General features: G+C 42.2%; 1 long non-coding RNA gene across 1 annotated transcript in view; it reads right to left on the reverse strand.

Annotated features, from left to right (window-relative positions):
* Nucleotides 1–587: 587 nt before the first annotated feature.
* Nucleotides 588–9,435, reverse strand: part of LOC144588000 (uncharacterized) — a 35,523-nt gene continuing 26,675 nt past the window's right edge. Inside the window, exons 2-3 of the long non-coding RNA XR_013543294.1 lie at nucleotides 8,836–8,866; nucleotides 588–7,265 (exon numbers count right to left, since the gene is read on the reverse strand). This is a non-coding gene — a long non-coding RNA (uncharacterized LOC144588000). The remainder of the gene's footprint in view (nucleotides 7,266–8,835; nucleotides 8,867–9,435) is intronic.

Here is a 9,435-nt window from a genome sequence, read left to right on the forward strand (position 1 = left end):
AGACCTCCCTGACAATGGTTGCATCTACATGTCCAAAGCTCTCCCACACAATCATCAAGATAATTAGGGATAGCCCAAAACACTTTCTGTCAGTGTTAAAGGGCAAGATAATGTGATACTTCCACCATCTCCATTCTATGTACAGAGGTTTGACTGAACTGGCAATTAAATCTTATTTCAGTCCTATTAAATGCAACAATATTCTTCACTTCATCTAAGAGCAAAAGATCAGAACCTATAATTCTTTTGAAGTCTCAAGTTATTTCCCTCCATAATATAAAGAAACCAGTGAATTTGGGTAAATTCTTATGAAAAGAAAACTGAAATAAAATTCCTGACCATCCCTTCTCTGGCTGTCACATGAATGCAATTGGAGATACACTGACTTTTATGTACAGTTTCTTTCTTTATCTGCATCTGAAATATGTAAAGTGCTACAAGCAAAAACCTTTGTTGGTTTTCCTACAGCTGGCTACAGCTGAATATAGCTGCTTTCTGGGGCTTTCTGTGCAGAACTTTTTTTGTGTGTGATCAAAGCATACAGAGAGAGGAGGGAGGGAGGGAGGGAGGCAGGGGAGGGGGGAGAGAGAGAGAGACTGGCTGATTGATTGGAAAAGATGCAGACAATCTGCTGGATGCTTTGGATTTCCAAAATCTGTGCAACAAGGCAACAGCCATTTTAATTTTGCACAAATGAGGAAACTGTACAAAAACCATTCTCCCAAGTACAATCACTCCAAGCACTGCCAGAAAACCTTCTCCTCTTGTGCAGAAGGAACAAATATGGTTTCTTAATCCTGCACACAAGAATGGAATGAGTGAGGATTTCTGTATTTTCCGCCTATGTATATCTCTACATATTAGAATTTAGGCACATGGTAAACTACATGCATGTTCAGTGTAACGTGAAAAGATGTTAAGTCAACCACCTTTCATAAAAATATGAGTGAACTGCTACATTTACTACCAACTGGCCCCCTTATGTATACCAAGGTCTCTTAAATGTGTGAGACTAGAATGCTGAACTGTCAGTTTCTTGGCACTTTGTACGACCCACATACTGTACTATTCTGAAACAAGAAGTCCCCCATAACCTCCTGTGATATCTACAGCCAGATTTATAATGGTCTTTTGTGACAAATCCACTACATAAATTCTGCAAGGAATATTCTCCCCCAAGTGTTTTATCTGGGCTGAACTGGGAAATATTGCAACTTATTTACCTCTTCTCTTCCAAAGAAACAAAAAGCAAGAGCACTATAAATCTCTGCCTTTGGTGGTGTACAGCATCCATTGTACATATTTAGGGGATCACTTCTTGAAAGGTTTCACAGGGAAGAAATAAACGCTTGTCCTTGAAAAGTGAGAGCAAGTTACTATATTTCCCCCCTCTCAAGTACCTCATAATGTAAGGAGTGAAATGCCAAGAATAATGTAAACCGTATAGTAAAACACCATGAAATACAGTACCTAGAAATATCTCCACTTAATAGGTGTTGTGCCATTAACAGTGGATGTTATGGAAGGCAGGAGATGTAAATCTGCCACCTACACAAAGATTTACAATAATATCCACTCAGGTGGATGATTTCCATCATGCTCAGCACTGCTATGCAACTTGTGTGTTTTCAAGATGCTCTTTAGGCATGGAGAACCCTTTATATTAATAAAAAGCTGGCATTTGACCTTCATATATAAGTTATCCGTGTTGTTGCCTTTTGCCTCCATTAGTCCAAAGGTGGGTGTTAACTTTGAACTCACACTGTAGGAAGGGAAATAGACTTTTGCCAAGTCAAAGTTAAAGAATTAACACTCTGTATGCATTTAGCTGGAATGAAGTCAGAAAAGTTTACTTGAAGATCAGGTAAACTCTTGTGAAGAGATAGTATCCAGCACATGCAGTGTAGATCTTTATATGTCATAAGCAGCACTTTGAAATGTCTGCAGATTTGTATACATGTTTCTGAACACCTTGTTTGTATTCCATTTTTTAAATCATGGGTGGGCACGCAGTTCACCCAGGGCACCAGTGTGCTGCCTCAAACTCTTGGCCTCCCAAATGTTCAGTTTAAAAAACAGGAAAACATATGCACACCCAGCGTCCTGGAATGAGGTGTTTGACACATGAAGACCTCTATCCATCCTCAAGCATCTGGTCACTTCCTGTTTATAGAAAAGGCCTTTTAAGGCCTTGAACAAATGCAAAAGGGGATATACAAGTATTTAAATGACAAATCATACCCTTCAAATGCTTCTGAAAACACAATTCTGAGTGCCAACATTGGGAGGAGGTACTAAGGGGATTTAGGGGTCTCAGAGAGAAGTATAACCTCTGGTGGCAATGGCAGCTCCAGGGTCCCCAAACAACAACTCCATCAGTTCCAGGTTGCTAGTGTAACCAGTAACAGGTTTTCTGGACTAGAACTTTGATTTAACAGCCTTGTACATGCCCCCAGTCTCATTTCTAGAGTTCCAAGGGGTGGAGGTGGAGGTCCCTGCACTAACTCCCTCCCCATGTGTTGTCTTTGCCACTGTGGCCTCAATTAACTTATCTGGTGCTCTTGCAGTTGAGGCATGAAAAATGGGAAGGGACTATGTCCAGGGCCCACATTGCAGTCCTTTCAAGGATGGCTGGTACGACTTAGTAAGGGGTACCTGGATGGGCTCTTTTGCTCCTCCCAGAGTCTCCTCTGTCTCTCACACACAGTGAGATTTCTCAACATTATATTTTTTTTCAGGCTTCTTGGACTCTTTGTGGTTATTTTTCCCCCTGGAAGCCGCACAGGTTTCTTACAATTTTTGTACTATTACAATTATTTTGTAATATTACAAATATTACAATATTACAATTATTACACGGATTATTACAGTTCTTGCACAGAAGAGCATCTTTCCTGCACTGGCTCTACCTGGAAAGGATGGAATAAATGCCAAGCTACAAAGGGTGTGCAGAATGGCACCTGCACACGGTTCACTTGGAAGGCTGTTAAACTGCATAGATTTGGCAGTCTCCTGTGCAGAACAGCTGAGGAAAAGAGAGAGAGTGAGAGAAGTCAACGATACCAGTGTCATGTTTGGATGGGAAGTCAGGAACCTCTCTGGTTGATGAAGAACTCTTGGTAAGGAGTCTTGATATGGTGAAACCTGGAAAATCATGGAGCTTGAGAAATTTTACAAGTGCCATTTGCATTCCTAGTGTAGACCTACTGATTGTCATATTAATGTATGCAAGAGCAGATTCTTCAGATGCCCCCAAATACCAGTTGCTGGGGAGCAGCAGCAGAAGAAGGTTACCTCCTTCATGCCTTCCTGGTAAGTTTTCTAGGAATATTTGGTTTGTCATTGAGGGGTAAAGGATGCTGGACCAAGCAAGCTTTTCATTTGATCCAGCAGGATTCTAATGTTCCTAATGTAAGCTTTTAAAAATGATTACTGTGCTGGTATTTAAATAAAATGTAATGGATTCACTAAAGTAAAGGTTGCTGTTATTTTAAGAAAATTGAACTTTGCTGGAAAATCCATCCCTTCTCAACCCCCCTCCCCCAATTTTATGAATTACCTTCCGAAATTATACCCTCCAAGGATATGCATTACAAAGTAAACACCGGCTAGCCCGAGAGCCATTGCATTGATTCACTGTGATGTGGTTCAGGCTATTGGAAAAATACAGTAGCATGTATGCTGTGTGCCACACTTTGGGAACCACAATTTTACACTTTGATTCCTAGCCATGCCTGGAAGGGCTGCTGTTGTAATGAGTTCCTGCCTCTTCACACATAATGCAAGACAGCTTTGCTGTGGTTTCCTAACGGAAAGGAAGAAAACACCAAGGGAGGGAAAATAAAATGGTTTTTGAGCTTTGATAAAACAATGAATAGCATTGGCTAAAGCGTTGCATGCCCTGCACTATAGGTGAATGTCTAACATTGCTACAAATCTATTTCTAGATCATGAAAAGGTCATTATTTGAGAGTACTGATGCAATTATTGTTACCCAGGCTAAATTGTAGAGGACATGGAAGAGAACAAGGAGGGATATTTTATTCATAGTAATAGAAGGCAAATGTTTGAAATCCAGGCACTCATCATGACAATCTTCCTCCCACACACCTTCATCACAGGCATGCCATCGAAGGAGAGAGAGAAAAAATCCAGATCTTGATATTGACCTCTGTCAAGCAACTCACTTTAAAAATGTCCCTTCCATGCTACAGGATTTTAATTGCCCCTCTGAGACCCAATTCCTTCCTGTTAAATAGGGGCAGCTCATGGTAATGTAGTGTTCTGGTGAAAATCCATTTCCTTTCCCTTCAGATTCTGTGAGGATTGTAGGTAAACTCAAAGCACTAGGGGAGCCTAGGTGATGTGATAGATTATATCCCTGCTAATCAAAACAATCCAGAATGTTGACTGTGTGATCTTGGCCTTTTTTTGAGTATAATCCGTGAATCCTCCTATGTGGTTCCATGCCAGGCAGGAGGAAAGTCTTAATTGAAAAGCATCAGGATCAGTCAGTCTGGCAAACTGTGATTAGCAAGCGTATTGCATGTGGAGAAGATTTACTGTTACTAGCCTCCTATTTTAATATCTGTGTTCAATGTATGGGAGATACCATTTATAACACATTGTATTAGGTAAGTAAAAAAAAAGTTTATACATAGCTCTAAAAATGGGCTAGTTGGACCCTTCCACATGTTTTTAAAGGAGGTGCTCTCTGAAGGTAAAAGAAATATATTATAGTACATTATTTTCCCCGCCTGCATATCTTGAGTTCAGTGTGCTTTGTTCTGTGGAAGGTAAGTTGAATTTGTCTACTTGCTAACATGATTTCTTTGGGAAATATTGTTGTCATGATTCCATGGGATGAGCCCTGAAGTAAGAATGAACCAGAAATGCTGACAGAGGAGAGAACCTGCCAGGTATTACTGATCCTGGGCCCTTGGTGACTTAGGAGGCTGTACGCCCAGAAGAAGGAGAGTCAGTGCCTGAAGAAGAAGAGAAGGCTTGGCTGCCTCTCAGTCTATGAAAACAATGCAGGATAAAGATATGAGCCCCACAAAAAGATCCCAGGCAAAATACTTGGCTGTAAGGAAAGGCTCCTCAGGAGAAGAGGTCTCTTTGAGAATGGTTTTCCTTGAGTGGAAGCTCTTCCACCCAGTGTCACCAGTGAGCCTAATAGGGAAACTGAGTTCCTTTCCCAGCTGATCAAATACCTGCAGCTGAGCTCGAAGTGGGACTTCAGCAGCTTAACTGTACAAACCTTAGTCTGGGACTGGAAGTTTTGCTGGAAACAATGTCTGCTCCTTCCTCCAGACCTTGCTTGCCAGGTATTTTGACTTTTTGCTGTGAGTGTCTTTTGAACTGTCTGATTATACTTCTTGGACTCACCATATCTGTTTTCTGATGCAACGGCTGCACTTTACTTCACTGGATCAACGTGACTCTAGATTGCTCTTGGGCTTTGCCTTTGGATCCTTAGTAGCACCTTGTTTGCTAGACTACTGCATCACCTTTAGCCCGTCAAGACTTTGCCTTGGGGGCCTGCCTGCTTGGGGACAGGATGGTTATTGGAAGGGAAATGGGTTCATAAAAGGCAATACACTTTCCCCTTAATGTCTGTTGTGATTCTGATCAATCTGAAAGCAATTGAATTAAGTAAAAAAAATTTGATGAGCTACAAATTGAGGATTTGACCCCAGCCACAATCACTCAGAGGGGGGTTATTCCACTAGTCCAGGCTGCCGAAGCTGTCCTGCTGCCCAAGAGGGGAAAAGAAGTCCTGCCTTCTCATACAAGGGAGCACCAGCATTCCAATCCCTTTGCTGCAGTGCTCACACAGAGGGAAGTAGAGGAGGCAGGCAGATAGTGGAGGCAAAAATAGCTGTGAAGATGACAGCATGCCCTTGTATGCCAGAAAGAGACAAGAACTGAGAGGCAGCATAAAGGGCCCTTAATGCTCTTTGACATTTCCTTAGCCTGATTGTTTTTTAGATGTTTATAATGTATGATTCTGAGAGGTTCTTGGAGTCAAAGCATTGTGGAAAGAGTGGCATGAAACTATCACCTGAAGCACCTTCCCCCCCCCACCCAATTTATGCCATCTCTTCCACAATGTTTTGGACACCCTCAAGGCCAGTCCTTATAAACAGTTCTCCACGGAGCTGTAAGGATAAGGAAGCAGTGCTGGCTCACATAGCTCTGGATAGTGGGCAGGAAGTGGTTGTGTCAGCTTTCCTGACAACCGCACTGCTTCTTTACCAGAGGCAACTACCCACACATTGGTTCAGCACCAGCAGGAACCCATTCATCTTCTTGGTTTAATCAGAATCTGAGGGCAATGAAACTATGGAGATGGCATCACAGGTAGAGGGGCAGAAAAGAATGCAAGCCTAAATCAACAGGACAAAGGATGAAAACCAAATTAAATTGTATTCCATGAAAGTGATAATGAAATCACAGTTGCTTCAGTGCTACTCAGTGGAGCTCTACAAGTGGCCTTCCATCTCAGTTAGCCCCAATTGCTAATCAGAGGTGATCACATAGGCAAGAGCCTTTGATCACATTCTTTTCAATAGGACAGAGATGGACACCCACACACACCCCTTCTGCTATTTCTACAGCTCCAAAGTCCCATAAACCAATCTTGGGCAGGAAGAGGCAGATGAGACTTCAGTGTACCCAATTTCTAATAGGGTACATTTTGTTCTGTTCTGTTCAGTAGATTTACCACATGAAAAATGAGTTGCAGCAAATGTATGGTTGGGAAGGGTGGGTCTTTCCATTATTTCTAAGAGGAATAGTGATTTAGCAAAGAATCCTAAAGACTGCAGCATAAAATCAAACACCAAACCAGATGGAAGGTGACATTGTAATGTATTTCAGTCTTAGGACTAAGGAGGCAGTGACTTAAATTCCAGTTGGTGCTCCTCGCAGTGATGTTTGTTTGTGGGTTTTTTTGTCTATTTATTTATCTAGCTGTCTGAACTGGATTGAATTCTTGAGATCCATTAAAGTACTGAATCAAACTTTCACCGTATTGCTAAGACATCAGTCCACTGTAGGAGCCAAACCTGCATTTGCTCTCATTTCTATAATCTTGCCATTCTTAATTGCCATATTGACAAAGAAAAAAAAGGAAAAAGAAACAGTTGTTTACCTTGCAAAGTCTCTAGAGTGCCTGCCAAATTAATCCTTTTAAGCAGTGTTTCTTCGGCTCCCAAGATAAGTAAGGAGCATGCAAAGCAGCTAGAGGCTCCCTTAAGAGGCTGTAAACATATACACACAAGTTAGAAATTAAGCTTGATGGGTGAGAACCTATCAAGGATTTCATTTTTTTTCTGTTTTATACAATCAGGATGATGCAAGAGTGAAGGGGAAAGTGGAATAATCAGATAAAAGATCCTTTGAAGTAATGCTAATTTCTTAAGTGTAGAAATGTTTCAGGAAATGAGTGTCAGAGTTATATCACAGTAGAGAGTGGATAGGTTACTCTTTTTTTCAACTACAAACCCCAGAATTGCACAGCTAGTATGGTCATTGGCTAGATAGCTAAGGGGTTCTGGGAGTTGTAGTCCAGAAATGCAAGAGTCCCAGTCTCTGCAATAATGTGTGTTAAGGTGGGATAGAGAACTTTCAGCTTTCCAAATGTTGATGAACAAATGCTCTCTGCTTGCCCCAGCACTGCCCAGGGTGACAGGGCAGTGGTGGGATTCAAATAAATTAACAACAGGTTCTATGTCCTAATGATCGATCGATCAATCAATCAATCAATCAATATCAATCAATCAATCAATCAATCAATCAATCAATCAATCAATCAATCAATCAATCAATCAATCAATCAATGCCCAGGACAGTGGGATCTGATGAGGGTTTCTTCCACAGTGGTCTCCCTAATGACTGTTATCACAACTACTTCTCACATGATTAAGACATCTGGATAAGTGCATCTGTTTGGGCATACTGCTGCTGTTACCCTCACCATGGGCATGTGCCAAAAACACACACATAAACACACACCTCACAGTGGGTGCTTATGACCAAGTTTGACAGAGAACTGACACATCTCTCCTTCCCTTTACCTCCTATTTCGCCCTATAGCTGCCCAGTAAAAATTGCTTCCCTCCCCTTTCCTGTTCCTGAAATGACTGATAGCCCTGTCTGTTGTTTCCTAGAGGCCGCCTTTGCGCACCTGTTGTAGAGTTATTCTCCCCACCCCCAGCTTCCTTCTGGCTTGGAAGGTATGGTCTCTTTTCAGTCTGTCGCCACTCCACTTCAACCCCACCACCTCAATAGGTCATTCAGTTAATGACTCATCTGAGGTCTCTTCCTCCTCCATCTTTCCCCTCCACCCCACGCCCACTGCTTCTCCTCGCCAGTTGCTTTGAGGGGTGTTGGTGTTGGTGGCGGCACTGGTTGTGATGATGGCTTCCCTCAGAGCCCTGGCGGCCGCTTCCTCTTCTCAGTTCCCACTTTCCCTTCATGCCACAGTTTCACCAAAAACATAAGACTCTCCCCCCTTCTACTGTCTTCCCCAAATTTCCATCTTCCATTTTCATCTCCTCTGTCCTCCTCTGCCCCTTTTCTCCTACTCTGGTTTCTTTTCAGATCGTATAAATCTTTCGCCCTTTTACTCCTCTGCCCCTTTTCTCCTTCAGCCGCACATAAGACCTCAGGGAAGAGTCCTAAAATACAAGCATTAGTTTTCAGGGAGAGTGTAACCCCATGCAGTGCAGGTTTAATCTCTATTCCCTGGTCTAGGGAAACAAGGAGGGTAGTTGTGTGGGAAGAAGAGAAGGAAGAGAAAGGAGAACTTCAAATCTTTAAAATAATCACCTGATCAAGAGAGGTTCGGACCATCTCCCTGCTAAGGAAGGAAAATTCCCGTGACAGTTTGTCCCTTTTATGGACAGAGTTACCAACAGACGTTGGCCATGTTGGCCCTGCAGAAGTTGTTGCTGACAAATCCGTTAATGCTGTTAATCAGATTTCTATTCCAAAGAACTCGACCCCTCCATTTCCCCCCCCTGTCAAAAATCAAGGAACTGTCATAGGCGAACCCTGTCACATCTGCTCTGTGGATCTCTGTACTTCTACGGCATCACACAAAAGAATTTGACCAGAAATTTAAAAGTTTATAAGATTCCTGGTGAAAAGAATGTGAACAACTGCTCTTCCAGGTGTAGGGATTTACCTTACAAAATATCTACAGTGTCAACAAATGCTTGATTAGTATGTTTTGTGCCCTTTAGTCCCACCCCCTCGGAGTCCCTCCGGCCCCCACCCCCCCAGCCTGAATGTCTGGATAGTTTTGATTCCCCTTTGATATGTTGATCCGCTTTCCTTTCTTGGCCCTGGCCTTCAATAATAGTAAATCTTACTAGTATTAAAAAACTGATAGCTGTCTTCCTGCTTCTGACAGAGTGGGCAATCTGT

The sequence above is a fragment of the Pogona vitticeps genome, chromosome 3 (assembly GCF_051106095.1).
Source record: "Pogona vitticeps strain Pit_001003342236 chromosome 3, PviZW2.1, whole genome shotgun sequence".
NCBI classification, from domain to species: Eukaryota; Metazoa; Chordata; class Lepidosauria; order Squamata; family Agamidae; genus Pogona; species Pogona vitticeps.